At 36.9% G+C, this 20924-nt stretch overlaps 1 protein-coding gene and 1 pseudogene across 2 annotated transcripts in view; one reads left to right on the top strand and one right to left on the bottom strand.

Moving 5' to 3' along the window:
* The window catches only part of DUSP14 (dual specificity phosphatase 14), a 34472-nt gene extending 14452 nt beyond the window's left edge, over positions 1 to 20020 (bottom strand). Inside the window, exon 1 of one of the 2 annotated variants that reach the window (XM_031966562.1) lies at positions 19705 to 20020. The gene's annotated coding sequence lies outside the window, so the exon portion shown is untranslated. Of the gene's footprint in view, positions 1 to 18615; positions 18765 to 19704 lie in introns of those variants that run through there. The other variant, XM_031966561.1, reaches the window with a different exon arrangement.
* LOC111720493 lies at positions 10674 to 11189 on the top strand (annotated as a pseudogene).
* Positions 20021 to 20924: the final 904 nt, after the last annotated feature.

Raw genomic sequence — 20924 nt, 5'->3', positions numbered from 1 at the left:
CTTGTTCTTTATACATAGATCATGAACCCATTTTGACCTTATCCTGATATATAGTATTAAGTATGGGTCAACGTCTAGTTTCTGCCATACTAGCTTCCAATTTTCCCAGCAGTTTTTGTCAAAGAATGAATTCTTATCCCAAAAGGGGTCTTTGGGTTTGTCAAACACTAGATGATTACATATAGTTATTAACTATAAAATGCTATTTTTAAAAAAGTGTCAGAACTACCCAAAAAAGCTCCATTTATTCCCATGCTTTCTAATATTTTTAATAGCATTGACTTCTTCTGCATTTATTGAAATAATCTGTTAGCTTTGTTATTGATGTTGTTAATCATACTGATAGCTTTCCTAATATTGACTCAACTCTGAATTCGTGATATAAATTCCATCTGGTCACAGTATATGATCTTTGTGACGTATTGATGAAATCTTGATTAGAATTTTATTTTAAATTTATGCATCAATATTTATTAGGGAAAACTGGTCTAAATTTTTTTTCTACATTTTTGCACTTTCTGGTTTAGGTATCCACACAAACTTGTGTCATAAAAGGCATTCAGTGGGAATCTTTCTTTGACTATTTTTTCAAATGTTTACATAGTATTGGAATTCATTGTTCTTTAAACATTTCGTAGAATTTACTTATGAATCCATCTGATTTTCTCTTAGGAAGCTTACTGACAGCTTGTTCAATTTCTTTTTCTAAGACAGGGTTATTTAAATACATTATTCCCTCTTCTGTTAAGATGGGAAACTTATTTTTGTAAATATTCACCCACTTTATTTAGACTGTTAGATTTACTGACATACAACTGGGCAAAATAGCTCCTAATTGGTGAATTCACCCTTTTCACTTTTGATACTATTGAATTTGATTTTCTTCTTTTTTTAATAAAATAATGGTGTATCTCTTTTATTGTTTTTTTTTCCACATAAAATCAACCCCTAGTTTTATTTTTAGATCTTTTTCTGAAAATAAAATTTAATTTTATAAAAGGTATGCAATTCCATTTACCACTTCTCATCAGTACTCTTTACAGCACTGGATAACACTTATCCTGATCTTCACATGAAACACAAAATTTAAACTTGAAATACTAAAAATAATTCTTGGGTTGTTTCAAATTTTGATAGTGCAATCAGCACACATAGAATTTAACTAGCTAGAAAATTGACATCAATACACAAGAGAGGATTAATTTTCATATCTCATAACAAACAGACATTGTCACATGGGAACATTTGGATCTTCTCAGCAATTAAACTTAGGTTATGGTCAGGAATTTCTAAAAGAACAAATTTTTTATCAATGTCATGGAGCAAAATATTAATTATAGCCATTTAAGTTTGGAAGCTCGTTTCTAGCATTTCTAAAAATTCCTGTTATATAAAGCAAAATCACTATCTTAATGGAACACAGATGGAATTCCCATTACAGATCATACTGTCAATATTTTTAAATTTAGTATTTTATTTTTTCCCCAGTTACATGTATGTAAAAACAATTTTAACACTCATTTTAAAAACTGAGTTCCAGATTCTTTTCCTTCAAACTTATAAGACTACAAGTCATTGCCCAGTTTGATAAATGGTCAAAGGCTATAAACAGACAATTTTCAGATGAAGAAATTAAAACCATCTGCAGTCATATGAAAAATACTTAAATCACTATTAATTAGAGAAATGCAAATTTAAAAAATTCTTGAGTTACCACACCCATACCTCCCAGATTAATGTTGGGAGGGAATGAGGGAAAACTATAACACTAATGCATTGCTGGTAGAGTTGTGAACTGATCTAGCCATTTTGGAGAGCAATTTGGAACTATGTGCAAAGGGCTATAAAACTGCATGACTGCTTTGATCCAGCAGTGTCACTACTAGGCCCGTATCCCAAAGAGATCATAAAGGAGGGGGGGCAAGGACTCACATGTGCAAAAATGTTTCTAACAGTTCTTTTTGTGGTGCCAAAGAATTGGAAATTGAGTGGATGCCCTTCAGTTGGGAAATCCCTGAATAAGTTATGATGGCAATGTAATAGAATATTATCGTTCTATAAGAAATAATGAGCAAGCTGATTTCAGAAGAACCTTGACTTAAATGAACTGCTGCTGAATGAGGTGAGCAGAACCAAGAGAACATTGTATACAGTAATAGCAAGATTATTTGATGATCGACTATAATAGTCTTGGCTCTTCTTCTTCTCAGCAATACAGTGATCCAAGACAATTCCAATAGTCTTGGGATGGAAAATCCATCTGCATCCAGAGAGAGCTTTGAAGACTGAACATGGATTGAACATGCTATTTTCACCTTTGTTTGGTTGTTGTTTTTTGCTTTTTTTCCCTCATGGTTTTCCCCTTTTGTTCTGATTCTTCTTTCACAACATGATTGATAGCTTCCTGAAGAGGTAGAGGTACAAATGGCTTCGTCTATAGTCTACAAAGAGACTATCCTTATAATCTGGCTGGTTTTAAAGCTTTTAAAAACTACTTTAAACAACATTCAGGCACAAATAACAGACTCTGAGACAGGAAAACAGCAGATAAAGTGGTGAATTGCTGAGAACAAGATAAGCCAGTATGTCTGGAGGAGAGTGTATGTATGAGCATTAATAATTCTGAGAAGGTAGGCTGGAACCACAATTTGGAGGGCTCAGTCTGAAAATTCTGTATTCAGTCCTCCAATAAAAAAGAAGGGAGCTGACATGGTTAGAGCTATACTTTAGGCTGATTATTTTGGCAATTGTGTAGAGGATGAATTGAGGAGAAAATACTATATATGCAGTTAAGAAGCTACTGTAATAGTCTAAACATAATTAATAAGAACCTGAACTATATCGGTGAATTATGTGAAAGGAGAAGAGAGAATAAATATGGAAGATATCACAAAGGTAGAAGCAATAAGATTTGGCAAATGAGTGGACTCCAGTCCAAGTACCAAGAACTCCTGAGGTTGCAAAAACTAGGTGGCAGGAGACTGGTCAGCCAGCTTCCATTTTAAAACTTCAAATGAGAGGCAACTTACTTACTATACCTTCTGATATACCCCACTCTCCTTTTAGATACTTCTGTCATAATTTCCTCTATCATGCCTGAATTTGCCCCACAAGTAATTTCTACTCGTTTATCCTCATTCTAAGTGCTAAGAACAAGTAATAGGAGCCCAGCCCACAAGGCAATTTTTAAATATTTGAAGATAGCTATCTCAGTTTCCTCTAGCTAAAGACCTCTGAGGCTTCCAACCAATCCTGGTATGGTATACTTTCAAGTCTACTTATTACACTAATTAATCCTCTTATGAAAACAATCATTTTGACAATGTCCATTCTAAAATATACTACAGATAATTCAACAGACATCTGAGCAGAGCACGATTATAGCTGTCCATTCCTTTCATTCATTCTAGATTCTATACTACCATTCAGTCCAAAATCACAAAAGTTTTTTGGAAGGAAGAGGGGAGCAGTAAGGAGTGCTAAAGGGCCTGCTTCTCTGACACTGGGTTGATTCAGACTGACATGGCAATCCATTAAAAGTGTTTTTTATAAGAACAAGTCTCTGGCCATCTTTTCTTAATCAAAGTTTGCACATCTGACTTTTGATTCTAAGTGAAACAATGTTATATTTATCCTTATTAAATTTCACATTATATTCAGTTTTTGCCTTAGTCTACTGACAGCTTTTTTCATTTCAATTTTGTAAATCAATGAATTAGCTATAATTTGTCCCAATATTTGATAAACAGGAAAAACCATGGAAAAGCAAAAAATGTTAAATTATTAATCTAAATTCATGATCAAGACTCAACTTTGCAGCACTTTTCCTGGTATCCCAAGCAGCAACACTGGTGAGAAAGCCAACTATGGACAAAAAAAAGTCCCTTGTCCTCACTGGACTATTCAGCACAAATGCTTCTGTCATTTATCAAGTTTATTTAAAGTATAAACCAAGCTCAGTTTATTGTAACGACTAATTTGTTGAGCTCTGATAAGTTTTTTTGTACAAGAAGGAACTTATAAGAAAAGACTGTGTATCTTCAGGGTAAAATCCAAGTTGGACAGTCAGGATATCTGATCCCTGTTGATGATCTTTTGCCTGGTAAAAAGTGCCAACAAACCTGCTTAAAATGTTAATATGGTCCAAAGGCTAAAAACAAAAGAAAAAACTTCCAGGGGACATAGATATAATAGACTTTCCCCCTTTGTATAAACACTACTAGCTATATTTTAAAGAGAGTAACCCAAAGTCCTGGGCAATAAGATGACTTGCCCTCATAGTTAACAAGTAACAGAAATTAGAAACGATCAGAGTCTAAAGACTTGGAGACTATTTAAACTGCTTCTTCATGTCAGTAAAAAATGTGGTTGTGTCCTCATTATTTATCTCAAAGCAGCACTTTTTAAACAATGCCAAATAGTCCCTTAAATGCAGAAGAAGAAAAAAAGAAAGTAAATTCCCTTCAAATATGCCTGAGCATATTGGTTATATAGGTTAAGCCAGATGTTCCAGTTTTGATTACCTTAGCTAAAAACTGAAATATTGCCATGGACTGGTGAACCTATCAAAGGGTCACTCAAACAGGGACCTTCAACAACATTTCCTCCCAAATTTGCTGAAATAGGAGAGTGAAAGGCCATTCTGCCCACCTGTTTTGCCAACTGTGCTTAGGTTTTATAAAGTAACCAAATGTTTTAAAAGAAAAGCAGGTAAGATTTATAAATAAATTACTGTATCTGTCATATAAGCACAACAAATTCATTTTAGTTTTATATATAATGACAGACAGAAGATGTGCTGGAAATAGAAATCTTACCTGTTACTATAATCAAAGAAATCCTAATTCTTGCTGAGTGAACACTCCTTGTAGAGAACAAAAGTCTCTCTTAAATTGAGCATTAAATCACCAAGATCAGGAGAGCTCACCGTTGCTATCCATGGTACTTAAAAGAAACAGGATTAGGCCCTTTCCAGCTCTCATTACATACTGAAAGGGGAATGCAATTTTAATTAAAAAAATGTTTTCCATGTTGAAGAGCAACATTGAAAACTGTCATGAACTAATCCATCATACTGATTTTAACCAAATCCTTAAGACAGACAGCTCAAAAGCCAAAGCTGATGTTGATAACTTTTAACAATAAGCATCAAAGCACTGGGTGCTAAACAAAATACAAAATTAATTGTTCCCATTGGGCATACAGTGTAAATAATAAATAAACCAGTAACAATTACTTATAGCTCCATGAAGAACAGAACTTCTGGGTCAGTCTATAAAGTAGTGTTTAACACTGATAAATTAGAGTGGCTCATATCAGGAATGAGGGGGAAAGTCTCCATTCCTGAAGCAGTGACCACAATTCAGAGCTAATGATCTATTGTGGTTAAACCAGTCATGCTACTATCAGTGGGGGCTAATCATTTTTTATCAAGACAACTAAGCAATCAGATCAGTAGCAATGGAACTCTCTCCTCAGATTTAACAAGCAGAAATTATGGTTGCAAAAGAAACAAATGTATAAAAGATTATAAATTAAATTTTCAGCTTTGCAAAATTTCAGTGATACACAATATACACTAGAGTCTACCCTATATAAATGCTAGGTAATCTCCTTTACTCACTCTCTCTTTTTGTTTTTTGAGGTAATTGGGGTCAAATAACTTGCCCAGGGTCACACAGTTAGGAAGTGTCTTGAGGCCACATTTGAATTCAGGTCTTCCTGACTCCAGAGCCAGTGGTCTATCCTCTGAGCCATCTAACTGCCCCAATCTTCTTTAGTTTCAATTAAATTTCTCAATGTTCTCTAGCTCTTCAAAAAATATCTGTGAGCATCCATGAAGAGGAAGCAGTGCATAATGGACAGAGCTTTACTGCGAGTCAAATGACGAGGCATGAGTCCTGCCGTTTATTAGCCATGTGAAATCACTTAACCTTTTCAGAGCTTCAGGGTCCTCACCTGTAAAATGAGGATTAAATGATAATATATGTAATAATAACAGATGATAACATGTACAAATGTTAGCTATTATTATTATACTTACAGTATCCATCTCATAGGATTGTTGTGAAACTCAAATTGAGATATTATATATAAAGCACTTTGCCCATTTTAAAATACTATATAAATCTCAGCTGTTTTTATTATCACAATCCACTTAGTGACTCAGATGAAGCACAGTTAAGTTTTCCATAAAGAGAATTTCAATTAAATAAATTTATTCTCTCCTGTCTTCCATTTTTAAAAATCAGAAATGTATTTCACTAGAAATCTTGTCTTTATCTATGTTAAATTAACAATCTAACAAACTTTAAATCATAAGAGAAAATGGCATCTGAAAAAATATTACAAACAGTACTCAAAATATTAAATACTAAGTTATATTAAAATAAACACTAAGATTAAATGCTGAAAAAAGAAGTACAGTACAGCACCAGACATTCTGGCAGAACACTCAGTCCCACAAATTGTTCAATATAAAAGTGGCAATCCTCAAAGTTTTAGCAGTTTAGCAAATTTATGTACATAAATATATGTATGTATGTATATACACACGTATATACATATACACATACACACACACATACACACAGAGGAATTCTATATATGCTTAAACACTCCAGCTTTAAATGACTCTAAAACCTAAAACTTAACATTTAAGGTTATTATCTTTTTCTTTCTGCACTTTCTCCTATTGCCTGAATTGACTTATTTCCAAATATTTCTGTTGTGAAAATATCTGTATGTCAAATTAAGAGTACACTTGGATACAAGAATATATTGAGTCATAAAACCTGAAATACCCAATCCTTGCTTATTAAAGATTCACCCTAGTCTGTTGGAACCCAGGCTTAGCAATTGTGTATAACAAATACTGACCATTCCAATGTTCTCATTTAAACTATTATCTTGTCATCTTATGGCTATTTATGTTCATATCATCAGCAATTGGACTGCATGTTATAGCAGGGGGAATTTATCACTCTAATGACAGTAAAAAGGATATTACAAGCAGGTATAGTACAATAGTATTAGATTAAAATTCTGTAAACTCAAGATTTGCTAGTCTTCAATGACATCTTTGAGAGCACCCCATTTATTCCATTTGCCCAAGTATGCAATCTGATTCATGCACCATTTTTCCTTCTCCCTATCTAATTTCCCATATCCAATCAGTTACCAAGTCCTGTCACTAGTCATTTACTTAACCTTTCTGTGCCTCAGTCTCCTCATCTGGAAAATGAATGAATTGATCTCAGATGAGCACTAGACTCCCTTCTGTCTCTAAATCTATGATCATAACTCTACCTAAAAATCATTTCTCACACTGTTTCAGTCCTATTCTCATATTAATCATCACTTCTCCTTCCCCACCTTTCCAGATTTAGTTAGCATTAGTCCCCTTACACAAATATCTATTTCAGTCTAATTATTCTATTGCTATTCCCTAAACACAGCATCCCATCTCCCTCTCACCACACAGAGGCTACCCCACATAACTAATATATCCACTCAATTCTATCTGTTAGAATACTCAGCTCCCTTCAAAGTTCCACACTAAGTGGCACTATCTATAGGAAGTCCTTCCTATTTTCTCACACCTCAAATCATACCTATTTAAATGTTGTATCCAACTAATAGGAAGCTAGTTTCTTAAAGTCAGGACTAATTTTTGTTTTGTCTTTGCAGTTCAAGTATAATACCTTGAACACCACAAATGCTTAATAAATGCTTCCTGAATTGCTGATTAAAATCCTGATTCAGAATCAGAATTTAGCTCATATACATCTACATTCAAGGTAAATGTGTCAAATCAAAACAAGCAACTTGATATCCTACTCAAATAAATACTGATTCCTCACTCATTCAAAAAATTAGTATATTAAGCATTCACTCTCTGTATTCGACCTCCTGTTAGATCCTGTTGGGGGGAAAGGAGGGCGGAGGGCAGTGCCAAGAATAGGAACACAATTCCTGACCTCAAAGCACTTACAATCTTAGTGAAGAGACAAAATCTAATCACACAAGACAGTAAACAAGTACCAAAATGAGTGGTAGAGTGAGCACATACTAAAAAGGAATGAGTAAAACAGATGTAGTCAGGGAAAGTCTGTTATAAAATGACTTTGAATCCATTTTTTCCCTACTGACTTATATTAAAGGAGCAAATATATTCCACTTAGAAGACCTGTTTAAAGTTTTTAAAAAGTTTTTTCTCAGAGAAAAAGGAATTATGGTTGCCAAAGTTAAAAAAAAGTAAAACGATTAACTCGTACCCTATTACATTGGTTAAGAGATTCTGCGCTTCCTCTATTACACTGAACCTGCATTGTCTTTTATGTTACAAGGGCTCCAAAGCATATTTAGGTTTCATTCATTTTCCTCATTCCTTCTGACTGCTGTTTTTAGATTTAGCAAAACATAACTTGTCTTGGTCTCCTATATAAACAAACATCATTGCTAAGGATGTCATTGTATTAGCCTTTTTTTTTTTCAAATAACAAGTCATAGACAAAATACTCAATTATATCCAGATTCTGAATTAGTCAATCAGTGGAGTAACCAAAGAAAAAATTTAACTCCTTGACTTTCAAGTTTTATTACACTAACAAGATTAATGACAACTAATCTACAGCTTTAACAAAATGTAAAAACAACTGAAAAATATAAATCGATAAAGGTATGGAGTAATGATAAACATAAAAAAAAGGTAAGAAATTCAGAGTTGTTCCAAATATTCTTTATCCCTAACCTAAACGTAAATCTAAAATTAGCTGCTAAAAGATATTCATCCTCCTTTGGGTGTGGAAATCTGATAAACCCAGAAAATACTTACAAGGCTCCACAATTACATGAGTCTAAACCTGTTTGGTGGTAACTGGAAACCAATTTGTGCAACAGTCTATAAATCTTCTCTTAAAATGTTCAAGAAGTAAACTATAAAATTATAATATGATTCATAGATCTGAATGCTGAAGTTTGATTTATATAGGTCAGAACTACTATAAGAGTATAAAGGGAAAAAACCCTATGCAAGCAATAAAATACAACCAGATTTTGAATCTGAAGCAGAATAGTTCATATCTGTTGTATTATAAAAGAAAATCATTGAAGAACCACATGTTTTCAGGAGTTCACTTTTCTAAATATATATTTGTTTTCAATGAAGGCAAAAAAAAAAAAAAGCATCTCTGGATAAGAATAAAGTCCACAGAATTTAAATGTTTATAGATAATAGTTAATCTAATTATCCTTTGATGAAGACTTCAACATTCTTAAAACCAAGAGCATTTACCTCAGGTTTTCTAAAAGATCATATTGTTTACTACAGGTATTATAGTATTATAAAAACAAATCAGTAGTACATCTCAAATGACAATTAAAGAGAAATCCCACATCTTAACCAAATTTCCTCTTGTGGAGTGAAGAAGAATTCAAATCACTGACTTGATGAAGTCTATGTTAGCTCTCTGCCCCAGAGACACTCCTTGATGTAATTCTGAAAATTTTATGTTCCCAAAAACTATAAACCATGTCAACCTATGTAATGAACGTTGTCAACTAACAGGAAACAAAAGACAAAAAACGTAATGCAAGCTATCCTATCCCCTTGATTTCTTTGACCTGTAAACTTAGTGGTTAATCAAAAATAAGATGATGCAGGAAGTTCCTTTCATCTATCTAGCTCTCAACATATTTCACTATATTTGAAAGAGACTATTTTACTAGTTACTAAAATATTCCCAAAGCATTACTCACACATTTGGGTAAGAGCAATGTTCAGAGAATAGCTAGCTTTTTAGATGGCCTTACCTCTATAATACCACTGTTTTGTTTGAAAATTAAAATAACAAACATTAGGATATAGAATCTAAAAGTATTGCAATTTATTCTTTATAAAGCCCTAAAATCACATTACAACTTTTTTTATTAATAAGAAAAATCAGACAATGGCCATTCCCCCAGGAGATAAGGTCAATAAATGTGAAAAAAATCTGCAAAAGAATTGTAAACTTTTAACAATTATATAAAAGAGCATTTAAAAATTAAAAAATGGCCAAAACATCCATGTTTTTTTTTAACTCAAATAAATATTTCACTGCTTGGTACGAACACTAGAAAGGTCACCAATAAAAAGTGACTGATTAAAAAAATGATAATTTTTTTAAAAGTTCCTTACATACCAAAATATTTATGGCAGCATTTTTTGTGATAGCATTGCCCATCAATTAGGGAATGGCTAAACAAACAGTGAGACTTGGATGTAATGGAATAATAAGGTATTAGAAAAAACAACAAATATGACAAATACAGAGAAGCAAGGAAAGTCATATGAATTTATAACAAAGAAAATACACACCATGACATCAATTTACGTAGAAAAAACGTTTAAAAATCAGAAAGAACTAAGGAAAAGATATAAGAAGATTCTTTGTCCCTAACCCAAACATTACTTTAAATTTTAAAAATTATTAGCTTTAGTCTGCCCCCTCCCAACTTTTTCATAGAGGTAGGGGGAAGTGGTTCACAAGGGTGAAACATGGCAATTATTTTCAGAGTTTTTTAAAATGTACTGATTTTGCTGTTTTTCTCTTCCTCATTTTCTTTTTTTCCTTTTTAAAAATTTTGGGATTGGTTTCTGAAAGGGGTAGGGAGAAATTGCAGGCAATGTTTAAAGAAAAAAATTTTTTTAATAAAAGTAAAATCAACCTTTCCCCCAAGATGGTGCCAAAGGCAAAAAAGGAAATAAGTGGTTGTCCTCCTCAAGACAGAGGCAAGTCCAAGGCCTTAAAGGTCAAGAAGACAGTGTCAGACAGTGTCTGTCCACAACCATAAAAAGAAAATCAAATTATTATCCACCTGCCAGGTACACTAAGACTTCAAAGGCAGTCCAAATACCCCTGGAAAAGTGCCCCTCGGAGCAACAAGCTTGATCACTCTTGCCATCATTAAAATTTCCTGTGACCACTGAGTCTGCAAGGAAGATGATTGAGGACAATACCACCCTTGTCTTCATTGGGGACATCAAGGCAAACAAGCATCAAAACAAGCAGGCAGTAAAAAGCTGTATGGCATCCATGTGGCAAAGGGTCAACATACTGATCCAGCCTGATGGAAAAAAGATCTATGTCTAACTTGCTCCGAATTATGATGCTTTGGATGTTGCCCACAAAATGGGAATCATCTAAACTGCATCCAGTTATCTCTCTTCACCTTCAATAAAGTTTTTCAATAAAAGAAAAGCCACAGGTGTCTGTTGTGAGCACTAAGGGAAGCCACAATGTGAGAGACCAAATAAATTTACAAAAATTTACATTTTACAAAAATACCCACAAAAGTGAACAAAGAAACTCATTAAAAAAAAAGTGAACAAAGAAACTCATAAAATCAAGTGAATTATGTGCTAGAGATGAAAAAAAAATCTAACTCTGAAAGAGTTGTCTTTTGTAAAGTGGGAAATAGGCATTCTTCATGCTCATCAAAAGTTAATTTTAATTAAAAGAAATGATTGGGAATCCAACACACCTTTCATTCTTTGTCACATTTTACTCACGCAATAAACTTCATCAAGTCCCAACAACAGCTAACGCTAAATATAACATGAGAAATCAATGAGGACACTATACAGTATAACAACTATTATCAAAATTAATTCATAATTTTAAATCTTGATTTAGAATTTGTAGCAACTCACTTGCAATTAGTATTCTTAGTTCCTTTGCTTTAGAATTGCGTATAGGGAACACTGCCAATTTCTGAACAAGCAAATCTAACTTATATTCTCTTTTCTTCTAGTTAGTAAAACCTGATGCTTCTACCATATTTGATGCTTTAAAAGGTATATATTAGTTGGAGAGCACACATTTTGTGAAGGATTAATTAATTATATGTTATAATTTTAAGAATGAAGCAAGGATGTAAAAAAATTCACTACGGGTAAGTTGATTCTTTTACGGGAAGAAGAAAAATCTAGCATTAACACATGGATTTTAAAAGGCCCTTATAGATACTTAGCCTTTGAGATGGCAGAGAGCGTGAAAATACTGACAACAGTAGATAAGACTATTTGTTTCCTGAGTAAAGATAAGAATATACTAAGATCATGTCAGTTAAAGCAAGCCACTTTTAAGACAACAAAGTTAAACAAGCACAGCAGAATATTTATGCTTTATACGGGATTACTGGTCATCTAGGGGAGGGGATGGGGAAGGAGGGGAAAATTTGGAACACAAGGCTATGCAAGGATCAATGTTGAAAAATTATCTGTGCATCTATTTTGAAAATAAAAAACTTTAATAAAAAAAATCATTTAAAATGTTTGCCTGTGATTAAGGAAACATTACATTACAATTTCCTAGTTTCTTGGGGGCGTGGCAAGGAGGGAGGAAAAGAAAATTTGGAATTCATAATTTAAAAAAAAAATTCAACTTTTTTGCATGTAATTGAAAGAAATAAAATATTAAAACCTGAAAAAATTATGTTTTAACATATTAAATGTTATGAAATTAGAAAAATTAGGCTTCTTATTGTGAAAGTTAACAGCACTCAAGCTCCAGTTGTACTGTAAAAATTTGTTTAATATTTAACTCTGCTGCTCTGAAGTCTTAAGGTCTCCACAGAACATAAGGTCTAATCAGTCTTCCTTGAATAGCCAAAGTAATGAGTTTTAGGGAAGATTCCTAATTGTTTGGTAGCTAGTTTACTGGCGATTACATTAATTAATAAAAAGAATATCATTTTATTAACCTAATTCGCTCCACTGAAACTGGCCTGGCAGTTCTGAGAAAAAGACACTATTTCTTCACTCCAGGCATTTTCTCAGATTTCACTTCAGGGTGGGCATGTGTCTTTTTATCTGCACCTATGGTCTTCCGTGGCTTCCCTTAAGTCTCAACTCACTTCCAAAGAAAGTCTTTTACAATCCCTCTTAACCCTAGTGCCTTCCCTCTCTCATTTCCTATTTATCCCCATCTATAGCTGGTTTAAACATCTGTTTACTTGTCTTCCCCATTAGATTGTAAGAAACTTAAACCCAGGTGAGAGGAAGAGACAGCTCTTAGTACCCTCCTACATACTCTAGCTCATGATACTCATGGTACAAAGGCAACTGAAATACTATTACTCTACCTGCCAGTTAGGGAAAGGAGTGGAGGGAAGGAGGGGAAAATTTGGAACAAAAGGTTTTGCAAGAGTCAATGTTGAAAAATTACCTGTGCGTATTTTGTAAATAAAAAGCTTTAAAAAAAAAAAAGAAAAGAAATAAAGAAAGCAATACTATTATAGCTCCTAATAACATCTATATAGCGCCTATTATATACCAGGAAGTGTGCTAAATTGCTTTATAATTATCATTTGATCCCTACAAAAACCCCAAGATAAGAGTTATCACACCCATATTACAGAAGAGGAAACAGAGGCAAACAGATTAAGTGACTTGCCCAGGGATCCTAAGCTAGTAAGTATATGAAGCCATATTTGAACTAAGGTCTTCCTGTTTCCAAGCTCAGCCCTCTCCCCACTGCACTACTATAGCACTAGTAATTATCTAGTGACTAATTCCTAGTTCTCCTCCATTGACCCGACAACCAAAGACTAAGTCTTATTGTATTATAATCTAGCTTTAAAGAAGCCATATATCCTATTAAAGGAAAATATACTGAAGTTCTATATATTGTGGTTCCTTAGGAATTTGCAAGCTAGCCAAGCAGCCACTGTCACTAAGTATCTACTAGTACTAGGATGGGGCAGTCTCTGCTCCAAGCAGATCCAGAGAGCCAAAGGAATAGACATGTTTACACAAGCATATGAGTATCAATCCTCTGGAGGCTAATTTAACAGAGACTTCACTAGTTAATTATAAACATCACAGAGTGAAGGCCAGGATTTCTATCTGGACATGAGGTTCAGATATAAATAATGTGATTTTCTCAAGGTAAGGCATATGTCAGAAGGCCAAACCAAATCATACAACATTTTACAGTACACCATAATGATCCCTCTGAAATATGTCAAGGACAACAATCTGCCTCCCTCCTTATCTATCCTACCTCCCAACAAGAAGCAGTTTCCCTAATCATGCATCTCTATTCCATCCAATTTAGTGGCACAATACTTGACTACACACAAAAACGTCCCTGTTTGAAATCCAGGTGCCACATTCAACATTTTAAGAAGCAGTATGTATATAGTATTGCACTTGAAAAAAGGAAGACTGGCTTCCAAAATCTTGCCTCACATACTTACTAAGTCAGTGACCATAGGCAAGACTATAGGCAAGACACTTAACCTCACTAGTTCTTAATGTTTCTCATCTGGAAAATAAAGGGTTTGGATTCAATGACTTTCATGGTCTCTTCCAATCTTAAGATTATGATCCTATAAATAGGTTGACAAATAGAAATATTAGGTTTCAATAAATGCACTGGGGGGGGGGGGGAGTCATGTCTAAAAAAAGGATTTAGAATCCCAAATTCAGAAAAATCAAAGATCTCAAACCATTCCCAAATAGATAAGTGGTCAAAAAATACAGGAAAAAGAGCTTTCAAAGCAAGAATTTTAAACTTAACTACCTTATAAAAATGCTACCAATTACTAGTTAAAAAAAAAAAAAAAGAAAGAAAAGAAAACAAATCTAATCACTTCATACACAGAAAACTGACCCAGATGACAAGAGACTGGACTGGTTACTGTTGGAGGGACAATGGAAAAGTAGTACACTATTGCTGGAATAATAAATTGCTTCAACCATCCTGGAAAGCAATTTTAAATTAAATAAAATAGCTAAAATAGGGATACCCATTGACCCAGACGGATATTCCACTGATAAAAATTTGCTACAAAGAAATCACTGATTTTTTAAAAAGGCTCTACATTCACCAGAACATTTTTAGAGTAGCACTCTTTGCAAAAGCAGTAGCTCTACAGCTATAAAACACTGCCCATATTTTCAGATGTTTTCAATGTATTTTCAATGTAGTGAGATATGCAAGTTAAATGAGTACATGATAAATGCAAATTTCCATTCTGTATCATTCTTACATTTCTAGTTACAATTAGTGTTTCATCAAAGTTCTATTTTCTCATGAAACAATGGAGTATAATTTCTCAATGACTATACAAATAATTCACAAGCTCTGGTAGATTGGTCTAGGGCTGAGTAAAGAGGGGTTCATTATGAGATGACTACCAAGAGATGAATTTTCTGGACCCAGAAATGATGAAGATGTGGTTGGACTGCAGTCTATATCAATGAAAGGAATACCTATATGGATAGAATCTGACTTTTTGAAATACTGAAATATTTCTACTCAAGTAGAAATTCAGATTATAAAACCCACTTCAGGAACTGAGCATTCCAAACTTTAATAATATAATTATTATTTATATAATTATATATATATATATATATAATTATATAATTATCCAAACTAATAATATAAAGATCACCACTAAAGACTTACAAAAATTGATGAAGTGAGCAGAACCAGAAAAACACTGTATACAGTAAAAGCAACATTATGTGAGGATCAGCTTTGATACTCTTGATTCTTTTCAGCAATACAATGATTCAAAAGAATTCTAAATGACTTGTGATGGAAAATACCACCCACAGCCAGAGAAAAATATGGAGTCTGAATGCAGATAGAAGCATACTATTTTCACTTTTTAAACCTTTTTGTTTTTTTCTTGTGATTTTTGTCTTTTCTTCCGATTCTTCTTTCACAAGACTAATAAGGAAATATGTCGTACATAATTGTACATATATAACCTGTATTGGATTGTTTGATGTCTTGGAGACAGGGGAGAGAAGAGAAGGAGAAAGAAAAATTTGGAACTCAAAAGCTTACAAAAAAATGAATGTTGAAAACTATCTTTACATTCAATTAGAGGGAAAAAACCACCACTCCACTATAAATTTCTTTTGGCCTTATCTGTCCTTTTGTTTACTCCTTTTTATAACAACTCACATTGTGACAGTAGATAAATGCTCTCTTACTTTTAAACTCTTCATTTATTTCTAAATAATCTTCTTTTAGCAATTCTTTCCCCTTCTCTGTATTAGGCAAAAATGATTAAGCCAGAAGTTATACACAAAAGAATGGGAAAAGCTTTCATTTGTAGTTGATAGCTAGCCTAGAAGACTCAGTATGATTATATTCACAGCATTAAGATTATTCAAAGATGTTAACTGCACTGTGTGTATGTGTCCCAAACATAAAGATACTTTATTTATGGAAACTTTATATGTCATATTTAAAACAATGGCTTTGTTATCTGCCCTATTTCAAAAGTTTCACAAAATTGGTTATCTGGGAATGGTGTCAAGTTTTAAAATAAACTCAGTTAAACATCTCAAAATAAAATCTCAAGTGCAAGAGTAATCATTAAACAAAGATCCCTTCAAATTCATCTTTACAAATGCCTGATTGATTTGAATTTTTCTAGAATTTTAGATTATTCTGTTATGTAATAAAACAATATGCAGACAGGAATGATAAAATCTTTTAATAGGCACTCAGCAAAGAAACTTTTATTAGTGATCCTAATATCCAACCCTGATGTTTAAAAGTCTCAGAATGAGGAAAATGTTCTCTTTTATGGGGGTGAGCCAAAATATGAAAGAACCACACATACATAGCATAACAAGATGAGTCAGTGCTCCCAGAAGGAACAGACTCCATGTGTCAGGACTCCTGGCGTGGAATTCAGATAACCACTAGGCAACACCATCCCTATATCAATCACTGTTAATTCTCAAGTACTTGCAACACTAAGGAAGAGCTTAACCATCTGCTATAGGGGAATTCCAACTGAAAGAATTCATGTGATCAAAGATCAAAATAGCTCCCAAAGGCAAAGCAAGAGCTCTGAGGTATGAAATGAACAAAGTGTTGTCTGATAATCATTTTAGATTATCAACCATTTTATCAACTAGGGAGTCAGTGCCTTTCCCCATTTCGGAGGCAGCCCAAGACCCAAATAATCTGAATCTCAGTCCATTCCAGGGCTCTTTGACTTTGAAGTAGGAGTATAACCTTAAAACAGATAGTCAATTATTTTATTACTTCTAGAAAATTTCTAATTAAATACTCCAGAAAATTTATGGGTCACATCTGCTAGTTTCCCTTCCCATAAGGGCTAATCACTCGCCTTATTATCTCAGACAAAAAAGAAATCAAAAGCTGTCTCTCGCCCTCAATTTCCATACCTGTAAAATGAAATAATGTTCTCCACCTACCTGAAATATATGGCTATTGTCAAACCTAAAGAACTAATATTCAGAAAGTGCCCCAAGGTCCCTGGATTAAAAGTACAAAGGTCATTATTATACCTACACAATGAAACTGCTTTTGTAAAGGACTCTGTCACTTGGTTGCCCAGATACCCACACAGCACCAGTGGCAACACTGGTAACATTAACTTAAGTAAAATAAGTTATGTTATCTGTACAAAACCCTTCCCCACAAAAACAAATTCACCCACAACTTTTAAAACAACAGGAATCTGAGCTCAGAAACAAAGGAGTACTTAGAGGGAAATAATAGGGAATTAAGACTGCTTGCATAATGCTCTACAACCACAAATAATCAAACTGAACGTTGACACCGTGACAAACTGTTTCCTTAGATATCCACAAGCACGAATGTTGAATATGTAAGCAGCTGCAGCCCGCTTAGGAGTACTGCGCGATGAGGAGTAAGATGACAGGTTAAAAAAAGGGAAATCACCAACAGGAAGACAGATTAGAAGGAAAGGGCCCCAAAAAGCGGTAGGGGAGAAGCAAAGAGCTTCTCAAAGGGAGAAAAGAGGTCCAGAGGGAAGGGAAGATGAAAAAGAAAAGTCAGCGCAAAGATGAGAAAGAAAGGATGCGCTGGGGAAGGTCGGACTTTAAGGAGGGTGACGAGATGAGACGGGGTGGGGAGGAAGAGAAAAAAGGGACTGAGGGGTTGGCAATCGGAAAGAAATTAAATGGGGAGTGGTGACAAGAAGGCAGAAGAAGCGCTAAAGAACTGGGGGAGTTACTGACAAGGAGAGGGAGGGGAAGGAAGAAAAGATCGGGGGCCTGACGAGAAATGAAAAAAGTAGCTAAGAGAAAGGAAAGAGGGAAAGCGTAAGAGAAGGGAGAGACAAGGGGTGAGTGGAAGAGGAGGAAAAATGGGGAAAGGAGGGAAGAGAGGCGAAATGAACAACTCGGAGTGACGAGAGGCAAGGACGGAAAGCAAAGGAAGGGAGGAGGGAGCAGAGGCAGCGACGAGGGACGAGATGGCAAGCACGGCAAGACAAGTGACGAGGGGCGAGGAAGAGGGAGAGCGTTCCACCGAGCCATGGGGGGAAGAGGCGGAGGGGCCGGGGGAGAAGGGGCGCCGCGGCCCCGATCGGCTCCCGAGGAGCACGGAGCCCGGCCGCCGCCCGCCCGCCCGCCCGCCCGCGGGACGTCCCCACGGGCCTGGCGCCGCTCGCTCCGTCTGCCACCGCGGTCCCGCGTGGGCACCGGGCTTCTTGGACTCCGGGGTCGGTGACGGCCTGCGCCCCGCGGGCCCAAGGCGGCCCCGCGGGGCGCAGCGAAGCTTGCGAGCGGCCGGCGCGGCCGCTGCCTCCCGAGGGCTTGCTTACCAGCTCGGCGCTCGCCGGGCCGAGCTTCGCCGCCTGGCTCCGGAGGACTGGGATGTACGGTGCGTCCCGGACGCTTCGCTGCGCTGCTCGCGTAGCCCGTCCGCCCTCCTGCGCGGCCTCCAGCGTCTGCGGGCTGGGGCAGCCGCGCGCCCCTCCTTCTCCCCTCCGCCCGCGCCCGGGGCGGGCCGCGCGCACGCTCCCTGCGCCCGCCGCCTGGTCCCGGGGGAGGGGGAGTAAGGCGGAGGAGGGGAGCACGCGCCAAGCCCCGGCCGGCTGCGCGTGCGCGGGCCTCCCCCACTCCCCCGCGGCCCCCCCCCGTGCCCCGCGGCAGACGCGCAGAGGGAGGGGGGAAGGCGGCAGCCCCGGGGCGGGGGGGGAGACTGAGGCAGAGACTAGCCATGAGTCGGAGACAGAGCCTTCCCATCCCCTTCTGGAACTCCCCTCCTCCGTCTCCTTCTCTCCCTCTGCCGAGATATCCCCTTGTGTACTTGAAACCCCCCAGAAGTCTCTAGAAAGCACTCCTATAAAGACAAGGAGAATCCAAAAACCAGATCTGTGGTTAATTGGTTTGGCCTGGTCTGGTTTCAGTCCGGTTTGGGGGGAATGAGGTGGAATAAAAATGTTTGAACCCTCACTAGAGAATCCTCAAATTACGGGGTCTCAGAAACGGAGAGGCTCTCAGAAACCAAACCCTCCTTGTTAAAAAAAACGCAGAGAATTCAAACGACCGAAGGTTCCAGACAGTATAAACATAAGCGACAGAATTTGAACACAGGTCCTCATACTCCACCGGCAGAGAAAGAGGAAAACCGGAAAACAAATAAGGCGGTTGCGGTCCTAGTTACTCAATTCCCCCTGACTCACCAGGGATGCTAATGCCTCCGGGCCGTAACCAGCCTCGGGGGAAGGCGCGAGAGATTGGGACTGGGCACAGCAGGAGAGTCTCCCCCGCACCCCTTTTTTCTTTCAAGCCCCTGCAGGAATTTTATAAGGATAGGTATTCCAGGGGGAAATTGCACCGAGTCGGATCTAATAGGAAGTTGCCTAGTACCTGAAATTCAGGGTTACCCGAGAACGCCCTCCGCCTACCTCAGGTCAATAGCGCAATACTTCACCTCCTCCTCCGAGCTTCTCTAACCCCTGCAGATCCATTCTAGCTTTTTATTCAGGAGACCCGCGGCGATCGAAGCGTTTTTGAGAAGTTTGATGGGTGCACACGTTACTAAGCGGAGAGAAATGCAAAAGAGGGTCCCAAGCCCTCCCTGTAAGGCAAGAGTCCCTGCTCTCAAAGAGCTTTCAAGCGGAGGTAAATAACACATCTGAATTAAAAATCAAAGGATCTTAGAACGCCAGAGCTGCAAGGCTACTCCGGGATCTTTTGGGCCAATCTTTCCTTCCTCCCTCCCCCGCAAAGAAAGAAACTAAGCTTATGTCACTTTGGGCTCTCGAGTGTTTGTTTCCACTTGTGTTTATTTCAAAGAGGAGGAATAGGGAGGACTCTGCACCTCCAACTCACCCTCTCTTTATCACACAAGCGCATCCCGTCTCCCACCCCCGCGGCCGCCACCACCACCAACCTCACATCTGAAGGGAAGGGGAAGACTTCCTTAAGACTCCTCGGTGACTCAGCCACTGGGAGTCCTGACTCCATGCCCAGTGTTTTACTCACCGGACCCAACTCCGTTGGTCCGTGTAAATCGCTGGCAAAAAAAATTGCTGAACGGTGAAAGAAGTGGGGCTGAGTGAGATGAAGGGAACCGGAAAGGCACAATTCATTTATTGATTTCCTGGCATTCGTAGCTTCATCGATGTCCTTCCTCATTTTCTTCAGTCAGCTCCGACCTCTGGATAGCAGCATCTTTAAGAGTTTGTTTCCCCCACGAAAAGAAGATTCCAAAAATGCCTAGGGATTTTAAAAGACCTAGAAAGGAAGGGTTCGTTTCTCTCTGCCTCCAGAGAGAAAAAAAATCAAAATCATTTAAAATAGGGCACTGTCCAATTCACTGTGAAAAAAAAATTTTTTTAATTAAAAAAAAAAATAAGTGAAAATTCGTCTAGGTCTCAAATCCTGTTAGGGATATCGGTTCCAGAAGGAAGGAAGTCTAAGTTGCATCCCTTCAGGAATTGCCCAAGGATGTTAATATTGATGTCAATCAGGAAAGAGTATATTAGGAAGGAATAAGCAGGGTAAAGAATAAAGCAGCATCTCCCAGTACCAAGGAGCTCCAATTTATTAATTCATCTACGGATTTTCCACTTCCCAAACCAAAACAACAGAATCCCTAATAGTTAGGTCATATGCAACTTTC

Source organism: Sarcophilus harrisii, chromosome 4 (genome assembly GCF_902635505.1).
Source record: "Sarcophilus harrisii chromosome 4, mSarHar1.11, whole genome shotgun sequence".
Lineage (NCBI taxonomy): Eukaryota > Metazoa > Chordata > Mammalia > Dasyuromorphia > Dasyuridae > Sarcophilus > Sarcophilus harrisii.
Note: the sequence above shows the minus strand (reverse complement) of the source record. Positions and strands in the feature narration are given on the sequence as shown.